Below are 12,147 nucleotides of genomic sequence, written 5' to 3'. Positions count from 1 at the left end.
ATGGGGAAGAAAGTTACCACTTCTGTCGAAAGCTCAACATGCCTAGGCCAAAGATTTTATAACTCAACCACCCAGGAAACCCAATGGTGGGGATCCCCAGGTCACCTTGAACCAAGTACCCACCCCTTGTCTTTCTCTCATCTCCAAGAGTCCTGGGGCAATGTTGACACAGCCATCAAATGGTGGGGCCCAGGTAGACTGTACTGGATATGTGGAAGGATGGCCTCTACAAGACTTCCCTCAGGCTTGTTAGGATCATGTGTGCTGGGAACTATTTGTCCATATTTCTTTCTGCTCCCACTTGCCAGAGGGGAACATTTGGGAGTCCAAATGTATGGAGACAGGGAGACTCAAAGGAAATGATGTGCCCTAAGTATTGGTAATTGGAAAAATGATGAATGGCCTCCCAAGTGTATAATCCAATATTATGGTCCTACCACCTGGGCAGAGGATGGGTCCTGGGGCTACTGCACTCCCACTTACATGGGAGTGCAAGTAGTTGTAGAAATTATAACCCATGAAACTGCCAGAGCTCTTAATTTATGAGCCAAGCAGCAGAACAAAATGTGCAATGCTATCTATCAAAATTGCTTGGCCTTAGATTATTTGCTTGCTTCTGAGGGAGGAGTTTGTGGAAAGTTTAATGTGAGCAGCTGCTGCCTACAGATGGGTGATGAAGGAAAAGTCATAGAGGGGATCACAGATTAAATGAGAAAGGGCTCATGTCCCAGTCCAGACCTGGAAAGGTTGGGACCCAAGGAGTTATTCAGAGGATGGTTTTCAACTCTTGGGGGATTCAAAATCCTTGCAGGAATCATCCTCTTTATTTTGGGACCTTGCTTGCTTCCTTGCCTAGCTTCCCTGGTTATACTGTCTGTCACCAGCCTCATTGAGGTAATGGTCAAAAGGAAAACGAACACACATGTGATGATGTTATGGAAATATAAACCTTTAAACCAAGATGATGCTCTTTGACCCAAAATAGGGGGTCCAAACATCAAAGGGGGGAATGTGGTAGAACTCCTCCCTAAGGAATGTGGTGAAAACCTCAAGACAAGGGAAGGCAATCTGGCTATGTGCACGTGTGCGACTTTCCTCATGGCTCTGTAACATAGACCACACATTCAGACTGTATGCTACCATATATGGGAGACAAAAGAGCAAAAATTATACAAAAGCCAACCCTGTGCTGCACTTGGGGCTCAGCATTTTGGGTCTTAGCCTGCTGAGCCCATGCTGACATGAATAAAGCTGCATCCTGGAAAGAAAAGTCTCAGTGTCCCGATTCCCTGTGTGCGACGTACCACTACACTGCCCCCTCCTCCAGCTTGTAAATTTGCTTCACACTTCTATACAAATGCAGGATTGATAAATGCAGTTCTAGGGCACCCAAATTTATGCAAAATGTGGAATAAATAGGGGAGAAAATATTAAATTAGTCATTGTTACAGTTCAACAATTCAGGGTTTTTCGAAGTAGAATTTAGCTACTTGCATCAAAAGCCACATGGGGTGTTTGTTTAGAGCACAGGTTATAAGGACAAAACCTGATACACAAAATAAGAATCTCTGAGAATTGGGTCTAGATACCTCTATATAAAAGGTACCCAGATAATGCTTATTTACCCTTAAGTTTGCAGAACAAAGATTTAATGGGGATATAGGAATGATTATAATCCAATTTCAGACTCTACCATCTTCCCATTATTGTATAAGTCACATAATCTCTCTACACTCACATGTGAAATTCAGTTTAATAAGCCAACGAATATTTCTTACTGCATATTATTAATAACACACATTGTAATTCATTAACAACTATTAATTAGTCGTTCTTAGTATTATTAATATTCATATATATATACCATTTCTATAGAATACACATAGTTCTAAAACTTGTAATGTCATACATGAACAAAAACAAATTATCTTCAGAAACTTATACTCTAGAGAGTGAAGTGAAATAATAAGAATACTAAACTAGAATTCTTTTTTAGAATGCTAGGACATGAAAAATGATGTGGAAAAATAAATACCGCAGGGTAATGGGGACTGAGAGAGAGTTGTATTTGGTAGAAGACTATGAGGTTAAGAAGAGTGGTTAAGATAGTCCCCACTATGCAAATGTATTTTTTAACAGATTTTTAGGTGGTGAGGGAGTAAACCAAGTGGCTAACTTGAAGAAGGGTATTCAAGTATTTCATAACTCCATGTATATGCCATGCCTCAGAAAGAGCAAGGGAGTGTGTGTGTGTGCGTGTGCGTGTGTGTGTGTGTGTGTAGAAGAGGAGAGACAGACAGAGAGGAAGGAAGGAGAGAGGAGGGAGAAGGAGAAAAATAGTATAAGATGAGCTCAGAGAAGAAATGGAATTCAGATCATACAAAACTTTAGGCAAGTTTGACAATCATTTTCAGCAAAAATGGAGAGTTGAATAATCATCAACAAATTCCTTTCTTTTAAAAGAATTTTTTTTTAATGTTTATTTCTGAGACAGTGTGACAGAGCATGAGTGGGCGAGGGGCGGAGAGAGAGGGAGACACAGAATCAGAAGCAGGGTCCAGGCTCTGAGCTGTCAGCACAGAGCCTGACGCAGGGCTCAAACCCACAAACCGTGAGATCATGACCTGAGCCGAAGTCAGATGCTTAACTGACTGAGCCACCCAGGTGCCCCAACAAATTCTTTCTTTTCAACTTCATCATCTTTAGAGGAACCTTGATTATGCTTGTCCTTCACAATTTTATATAGATTCTAGAAATGTCTTGTAAAACTTATTAAAATTAAGAAAAAATATTTTGATATTTTGGTTGGAATTGCTTTGATACGCTAAATTTGAAGAGCATGTACAATTTTATGCTGGGTCATTTCATCTATTTATTAAGGTACTTCATAAAACTAAAAACTAAAAACTATGAACAGTTTTGCATACCTTTTAAAAAGATACATTCCTAAGTACCTAATCATTTGTTGCTGATGCAAATGTTATCTTTTAATTAATTTCATTTTCTTAAGTGTATTAACGTTTGGAAAAAATAATCTTTTATATTGATCTTATATCAATGATATTGTTAACATCCTTAAAAGTTCAAATAATATTCTCTATAATCACTTGAACTTTCCATAAAGGTAAATATTCCACCTCAGAATCATGACAGTGTTGCTTTATAATCCTTTTAAATTTTGTTTGATTTTGTTTTTCTTTATTGGAACAAAAAGTGCTGGCAAAAACAAAAAAAAACTCAAAGAATTTTTTTTTGAGAAAAATATTCGCTGTTGAGCATGATGTCAGATATAAGATAATACAGGTAATCTTTATCAATTAATAGAAGCTCTATTTCTAAATCCTAAAAAAAAGTTTTATTTTTAATTCCATGTTTTTCTACCCAATAATAATCATCTCAAAGTGTAATGACATTTATTCTCAGGATGGGACATTTTATTTCACCATTAGCAATTTTATAAAGTACAGATAATTTATAAATATAAAACTTTCTGATGAGTACACAACCAGTCACTAGCCTTTTACCAATTGATCAAAAAGAAATATAAACGCATTACCCATTTTTGCTTAAATTACTTTGATTTATCATTTAATTATAAAAACAACTTATTCTCTAGAACCATACAAGAATTAAAACAAAAAAATAAAGTCATTCTATAGTTATATATTAAACATGTGCTTTCATCATGTTGCTTCATACAACAAATTATTGTTTAAATTTCCGTAATTACCACTAAATAAACATATGTAGATATTATAAATAAAATCAGTGAAAATTTGTAGATTTGAGTATTTCACGACAAATACTTTCCATTTACTGTTCCATTTAACCCTTGCAATACTTGACTGATGCAGGTACTGTTACTAACTTCATTTCAAATCAAGAATCCCAGGTTTAGAGTAGAGGATTAGCTAAACTCACATAGCCACTAAAAGTTAAGTGATGGAACTGAGTTTCTAATCCAAACAGCCTGTCTCCAAAACTCACATATTTAAGCATTTTGCAATATTTCACAAATATTTAGTGAATATTGTTAATCTCCAATATAGGAATATGGTAACAAAGGTATTCTACGCCTCTTTGATGTATACCACATGATAAAGTCAAGTTGAAATACTCTGTTGTAGAATATAATTATTAAAAGACTGGGCTATGAAATAGACCTTTTAGGAGGTCCATTCCACTATGAATCTTACTTATATGACGTTGCACAGAGGTCAGGGAAATTGAATGCCCATGGCAAATACTAGGATGTAGACATTCATAAACTAGGGAAATTGAATTTCTGGATAAAGTGAGGAAGGCAGTAATCCAAGATGACCAAACTTCATGCTCCCAGATCTCCTTAACTAGAAACTCAGCAATTTCAATGTTTATTTGCTATTTATAGGACTTTGTTAAACTCCTCCCTTTTGATATTTTATAAATGCATGCTTCTTTTTAAGTAAAAATTATATCTTTCCATATTTGAACAGTCTTAACATATGTGTTTCAAAATCTTGGTTAGATTGATATATAAAATGAGTTTCCTTTAGAAAGACTAGAAATTACTACTAATTGCTGAATATATTGTTTGTTTGTTGTTGTTGTTGTTGTTGTTGTTGTTTAGCACTGGATTTCTTCATGAGCTTTGACATTTCTGTTTGCAAGTTCATTTAAAGTATTTTCTTTGAAAGGTGAGAGATTATTAGTTTCCATTGTTTTGTTTTATTTTTCTCTCTCCCTCTAGCTGTGGTCCTCACTGTCTAGTGATTTTTGTTTCTGAGCTCACACTAAAGCACCAGGTTTCAAATCTGCCTTCAGTATTATTTCCTAGGACTGACATTGAGAACATGTCTGATCTCATCATAAATTCAGTGGGTTTGTGACTCACCCCTGAAAGCCATATGATATTATTGTCTCCTGCTTCCCTTTCCCCAACCCTTTAGGTAGAGACACATCCCATTTGGTATATGCACAGATAGATACATTCTTCTCTGTCTGCCTAACCTTTCAGAAGCTTTTCCAGGAATCTATCTTAACTAAGTCTACCTGGTACCATATAACCATGTATGTTAAAAAATTTACCATTTCTATTTTGTTTTTAATTTTTCCAATTTTATTGAGTAGTAATTGACATACATTACTGTATCAGTTTAGTATACAGAAAAATGGTTTGATTTATATAGGTTGTGACATCATTACCACAATAAGTTCATCATCCATTTTCTCATACAGATACAGTAAAAGAAAAGAATAAAATATAAGGGGAAACTTTTTTCTCCTTATGATGAGAACTCTTAGGATTTACTCCCTTAACAAGTTTCCTATAGATCATACAGAAGTGTTAGCTGTGGTCATCATGCTGTATATTACATCCCTATCACTTATTTATCACATAACTGGAAGTTTGTACCTTTTGACCACCTTCTTCCAATCCTCCCTTCTCCCACACCCCTATCTTTAGTAACCACAAGTCTGATCTCTTTTTCTATGAGTTTGTTTTGTTTTTTGATTACACTATATACGAGATCAAAAAGTATTTGTCTTTTTCTGACAGATTTCACTTTGCATAATAACGTCAAGTGCCATCCATATTATTACAAATAGTAGGACTTCCTAATTTTTGTGACTGAATAATATTTCTTTGTGTGCATGTGTGTGTTATTTATCCTTTCATCCATAAGTGGACACTTACATTGTTACCATGTCTTGGCTACCATAAGTAATGCTGCTATGAACAAGGATTTTCAGATATCTTTCTGAGTTAGTGTTTTTGTTACCTTTGGATACATTCCCAGAAGTAGAATTGCTAGATCACATGGTAGTTCTATTTTTAATTTATTGGGGAATCTTCATACTTCATTAGCATTGGACTGCTACTAAGTTCTCTCCTTTCTCCTGTCAGCTTAGATGGCACAAAAAAGGAGCTTAATCTTTCTCCAGTTGTCTGCCACTCAGGAAAGGAAAACTCAATATGACTGGTAAAACCAGAGGTTTTTTTTTTTTTTATTAGCAAGTTGAAGCTTATGAATTTGCATCATTTTATCTGGTGATGTTTTGCTATTCAATGAAAACACAGGACTACATTTATGGGATTTTTAAAATTAAATTTTGGCTCTGGAGTCAGAAAGTAAAATTATGAACTAAACTTAAATGCCAATGAATGTGAGAAAAAGCCAAAATATTTTTTAAAAGGGAATCTCTTCCTAGAAATGTAGAAGAGAAAAAACTATTTAGTAAAATAGCTAACGAGAGTTAAAATAAAAATAAAAGTAAAACAATGTAAAAACATTAAGATCATTTAAATGACAATAATAATGTTTTGGCATTCTAGTATCAAATGGGTATCAGATACCTAGGGAAATATTGGCATATATTAAGGCCTTGGTAGATTATCTTATTTTCAGCACATTAGATATCCCTGTCTATGAAGATGTTCCATTCCTAGTCTTTTGATGTTATGACTGGTCACATGACATTTTGATTTGGCCTAATTTGCTTCCCTCTTCCTTAGCCCCATCAAAGTTCCAGAGAGAAGTTCTGCTCTACCAGAGTGGCTCCATGAGTTAAGAGCCAAAGAAACCTACTGTGGCAATGTTATATGAGCAAGAAGAGCAGGCCAGTGTGGCTGGAGTAGAGGGAATGAAGTGGGAAGAGAATAAAGTGGTGTCTGGGAGGTAACAAGAGCCAGTTTATGCGTAGCCTTGTAAATTGTAAATTTGCTTTTTACTTTGGTTGAAGTGGGAAGTCATTTCAGTATCTCAAACTGAGTAACAACATAACCTGATTTATATTTTTAAAGGCTTATTCATACTACTGTGTTGGAGACAGATTCCAAGAGAACACTGGGAAGAAGTTGTTGTCTAGGCAAGAGATGATGAGGGTTGGACCAGGGTAGTGACAGTGGAGAAATGAGACACAGGGAGATTCTAGATGAGTTTTGTAAATAGAGTTAACAGAAATTTTTGCTGAATTACATGTGAGTTATAAGAGAAATATAACTTGAAATCCACCTCCAACATACATGCTTTCATAATGTCACTAATGACCTCCATGTGACTAAATTCAATGGAATTCATGTTTATTATCTTATATTACCTTACATAAGCTTCTATCAACACTTGTCAACTCTTTTATTGAAACACTTTTTTTACAGCAATCTCTGTGCACCCCACTCCCCAGGTTTTCTTCCTTTTCCTCTGGATGTCCTTTTTCTCTTTCTCAGGGTCATTTTCCTTTTCCCCACATGAATTTTGAAATTCATTAAACTACATTTGTGCCTACTTATCAACTTTGCATTGAGTATTTTCCCTGAGGAATTTTATTCACAAACATGTCATTGAATGCTATTTATTTACAGAAATTCCTGATCTCATATCCACTGCTCACTCTTCTCTATTCTCCACATTCATACAGTAGAGTCTATTTGGAACAGTTCTTTTTTTTAACATCAAAAGTGCCTTAAAAATCAATACATCAAAAACAAAATTGTGATTTTCCTTTTCCCCTCACCTTATCAAATTGGAAGACTTCCAAGTCAGTGCAACACCATTCATGCAAGTGAACAAGCCAGAAAAATATCTGCCATCCTATCACCTTCCTCTTCCTCACCACTTACTACTTAAGTGAAATCCAATCCATAAAGTATACATGTGATTTCTCCATCTTCACTGCCAATATGCCTCTTCCTTTACAACATCACCAATGCGTAGATTACTCCAATAACTTTCAGTAGACTCTCAACATCCAATAAAGTCTTTATGGGTCAATAATGATTATTTATTTTCAAATAAAATTATCTTAATATTAGCTATATTTCAAAAATGCTTTATTTTTTCTCTAAGTTTAGAAACTAGTGTCCTATAGGATATGACAATATCCCTGACTTCATACCCATCTCCATCTCAAACCTCCCTCACCATCACCTTCACTCTTGAAGCTCCATAACACAGGACTTTTAGCAATTCAGATGCACCTTTTATTTCCAACAGCAAGGATTTTGGACATTCTATGCCCTTTGCATGAATTACACTGTTTATCTACAAATCTCATATGATTCAAATTTCAACTGTTATTTACAGGTAGAACAATATGCTCTATGCATAGTTTAACACCACCTCCAAGCTTACTTTATTTACTGAATTGTCTGGATAATATTTTGTCAATCTTAATAGATTATACAGTTTGGTCACCTTTACACTCTTATCCTGAGCATGGTACCTAGGCAAAATAAATATTTATTGAATTAATTAATGCAATTAATATCACTATATGCTATAGGAAATCATAATCTCTTCCCCAAACCTTCAACAAATATCACCTGTGTATATCAGATTGTGTTAATTCCATTAAACACTTACACATACACAAAAGGAAGACTTACTTAAAACCAGGCTCTGAAGACAAGGATATAAAATGATACGAGACTACTGTTATTGAGAGAAGAGTGTTAAGTGGGAAGTTTTAAAAATAACATGGCCATTGCTCTTGTTGACTATGACATTAATAGGCAATGCATAAACTGATTATTTATAAATAAAGATGAAATGATTTTTGTTTTCCAATCCAGAAGTCATTAGAAACAATATTTATCCAAATGAATGTTAATTCTACATCTTTAAATTTATCTGTTAAAAATAAAATGAATTTCATTTGAAAAAGAAAAATGTTTCAAAGAGTCTCAAGATCATTATTATAATAAGTTCAAGTTACTTTAGTCTTGGGTTTAGCATCACTGTGAAAAGAAAGAAAGCTATTTAATTAGTGGATTAACACACTCCATTAAATTGGTGTTTTTTAAAGAAAATGCCAAAATTGTAAAAGAGAAAATCAAATCACATCATCGCTTTGAATAAATATAATTATATGCCATAAAATTTCTTTGAGGAAATTTCCTTGAACTAGAGTTGGCACACCAAAAACAAAACAAAAAAGGGAAAAAAAAAGCTAGATAATACTCTATAATTATTGAAATAAAATGGTCAATGTCCATGATCTCCCTCACACATCATCTTTATCATTAGTTTTTACCAAGTCAATTGAGAAGTTCAGAATTATATTTCAAACTTAAGTTGAAGAGCTGAGCTCTAAATGAGAAACAGATAATTTGGGCTACATGTGTATTAAACAGGAAAGCATATCAAGGTCTTTAATATCATCAATTTATAGCACTAAATTTAAAATGAGAAATAGAAATCACAGAGAAATATATTAATATATTTATTGAATATAGCTTTCATCTTGATATAAACTTCTCTGTTTCTTAGTCCCCAAAATATCTGTGATGTACACTGTATTTGGAAAAAGTATGTGACTGCATGTTTCTAGCACTGAATCCTTACAGGATTTCTCCAGCTTGGATATGAGCAAAGCCCAGATTCAGTAGCTGAAATATCCCTCTGTATAGAATGTCTAAAGGGAACAATTTTGTTCCATGCATTTTTGGTACTTGGTTTGTTTTGATGAGTTTCTCATATCCCAGTGAATTGTAGCCTTTCTTCTGGCAAATGAAGGATGCATGAAATCTCAATGTCTTAAAACTATCTCATTTCAAGTTCACAGCAAGACCTCTTAAAGTAGAGATAATTAATCAATATCAGGTAAATAATTAACACAAATAAATTAACCAGTGTGAGTTAGTTTAAAACTCAAAAAATGATCTTACTAACATCATACTATTAAATGTTTGTCATTTATTTTACTACACTGAAATTACGGATTTGTGGATGGAGTTCTTAAATGCAAAATGCATAGTAGCAAAAAAGAAATAGCAAATTAGAGTATGATCACAAATGGTCTTTAAAATTAAATATAAGTGAAGAATGAGCCAAACCGGAGCTTTTTTAAAAATAGCTTTATTGTTTTTCCATTATCTTAAGAAAATATCATATTATACCAAAAATGGAAAAAATGTCTAATGCTGATAATGGTGTAAAAGCACTCAGGTGCCATTTTGGCAAGTTTGAGAACCATTTTTAATTGATTAATTATTTATTTATGTTTTTTGTTTTTGAAAACTATTTTTAATTTGGATTAACCAAAAATAGTATTTGCTAAAGCACATCAACTCAGACTGTCAAACATGTATAAGAAGTATATGAATGTATTAAATTTGGGGTTCTATCTTGGGTCATACTGTGCCAAATAATATCCATCCAGAGACTATTTAAGACGTCAGAGAAGTAGGGGGACCCTGGGCTTTCCTCATCCTTCAAACACAGGTATATAGAGGTCAGATTACTTGAAACACCCAGGAAATTGATCTGCAGCATGCAAAAGGATCTTCACAGTTCGAGGGAGACAGCTTGGCAGGTGCCAGGTGCAGGGATGTGAATTGGAAGAGAAAAGAATGGTGGCGGCATGGAGAAAAAGTAAGCCTTTTCATGGAGAGACAAAGCAGAGAGAGAAAGAAGTATTGAGATAGTGCAGCATTGAGTTAGCACAAGAGGAAAACCTCTCTGGACCACAGACTGGGAAACAAGAAGTACTGAGTATCCCAGTTCTTTTTTGCAAACAGCTTTTGGAACTCAGACTCTGAGGTTTTGGAAGTGTGCAACTTCCTCTGGAGCTGAGGCACATGCTTCTGGGGAGGAGGGAGCTGGCCCCAGTGTGCATAGCATGGTGTAGAGATCTCTAGTGTGCTCTGGGAAAGAACAGTCACCTTGCTGGAGTACTTTTGGAAGTGGGTTTATTACTTTCTCAAGGAAAAAAAAAAACACTGTCGATGCCAACCAAAGGCCTTTCATCAGCAGGGTGGAGTTACTCCAGCGGAGGAGAGTAGAACCATGCCATACTTAGTCCTTTAAGACACTGGGTTTTGAACCCCATTCGCATGCCAAAGAAAAAACGCAGAAGAGTTGTGGCACAGGGCAAGCTGACTTCCCTCACTGCCTGAAGAGTGGGGGTTTATATCTCCCGGAAGGGATGAGAGATTGTGGTGCTGCCATTTCCACCCCCAACACCAACATGTGGGACTTCAGAGAGCAACACAGCAGCCCCCAGTGGAGGTGGGACATGCTTACACCAAACTGTGCCCCTCTGTGCCTGAAAACTGCCTATCTACTGAGGCAAGACTGACTGAGCCAATGCAGCTGGCCTCTCCTCCAGACAAGCACAGCCAGCACCCCCAAGCAGACAACTCTGGTTTTTTTTTTCCCTTTTTCTTCCCCTCCTTCTTCTTTTTTTTCCTTTTGGAATCAGGCTCATAGTTTTCTATTTGTTTTGTTTCATTTTGTTTTTTCTCTCTCTCTCTCTCAGATCAGTTTTCTATTCTTTTCTTTTTCATTCTTTTTTTCTTTTCTTCTGCTTTTTCCCCCTATTTTTTCCTTTCATTTTATTTTCAATCAACCTTGTAGTTTTTAGATTCTCTGGGGTTTTTCTGTTCCCTTTCCTTTTATTTTTTAGGGGGATCAGGCCCCCCCTTTTTCCAGCGTTACTTCAACAAACAAATCAAAACACACCTGGTTAGAGGTCCAAGCACTTCACCATTGCAAGCAAGTAGGAGCTATGCAGAGGACTTACTGGTGGGAAAGAGTAGTGCAAACACAACAGCAGAGTGCACACAGTATACACCAGAAACACTTCCTGAAATGCCAGGCCTGGGACAATGTATGACCCCTTTTTAATATAGTAGTATTTTCAGATACAGGAACTAGAACAAGCTTTTAAAATATGCAAAAGACAGAAACTTAGGCAAAGTGAAAAGATGGAGGAATTCTCCCCAAAAGAAAGGTCAAGAAAAAAAATCACAGCCAATGACTTGTTCAAAACAGATATAAGAAATATATCTGAACAAGAATTTAGAACAACTAGCTGGGCTTGAAAAAAGCATAGAAGACACCAGAGAAGGCCACGTTGCAGAGATAAAAAATTCAAGAACTAGTCAGGATGAATAAAAAAAATGCTATGACTGACTTGCAAAATAAACTAGATACACTGACAACGAGGACTGGAGAAACAAAGGAGACAATAGGTGAAATAGAAGATAAAATTGTGGAAAATGAAGATGAAAAAAAGAGAAGTAAATGAAAATACTAGATCACAAGGGGAGACTTAGAGAACTAAGTGATTCCATGAAATGGAACAATATTTGTATCACAGGATTCCCAGAAGAAAAGTGAGAAACAGTGACAGAAGTTTTATTTGAAAAATTCTAGCTGAAAACTT

This window comes from Acinonyx jubatus, chromosome A1, assembly GCF_027475565.1.
Source record: "Acinonyx jubatus isolate Ajub_Pintada_27869175 chromosome A1, VMU_Ajub_asm_v1.0, whole genome shotgun sequence".
In the NCBI taxonomy this organism is placed as follows: domain Eukaryota; kingdom Metazoa; phylum Chordata; class Mammalia; order Carnivora; family Felidae; genus Acinonyx; species Acinonyx jubatus.
This window is presented reverse-complemented; position numbering follows the sequence as displayed.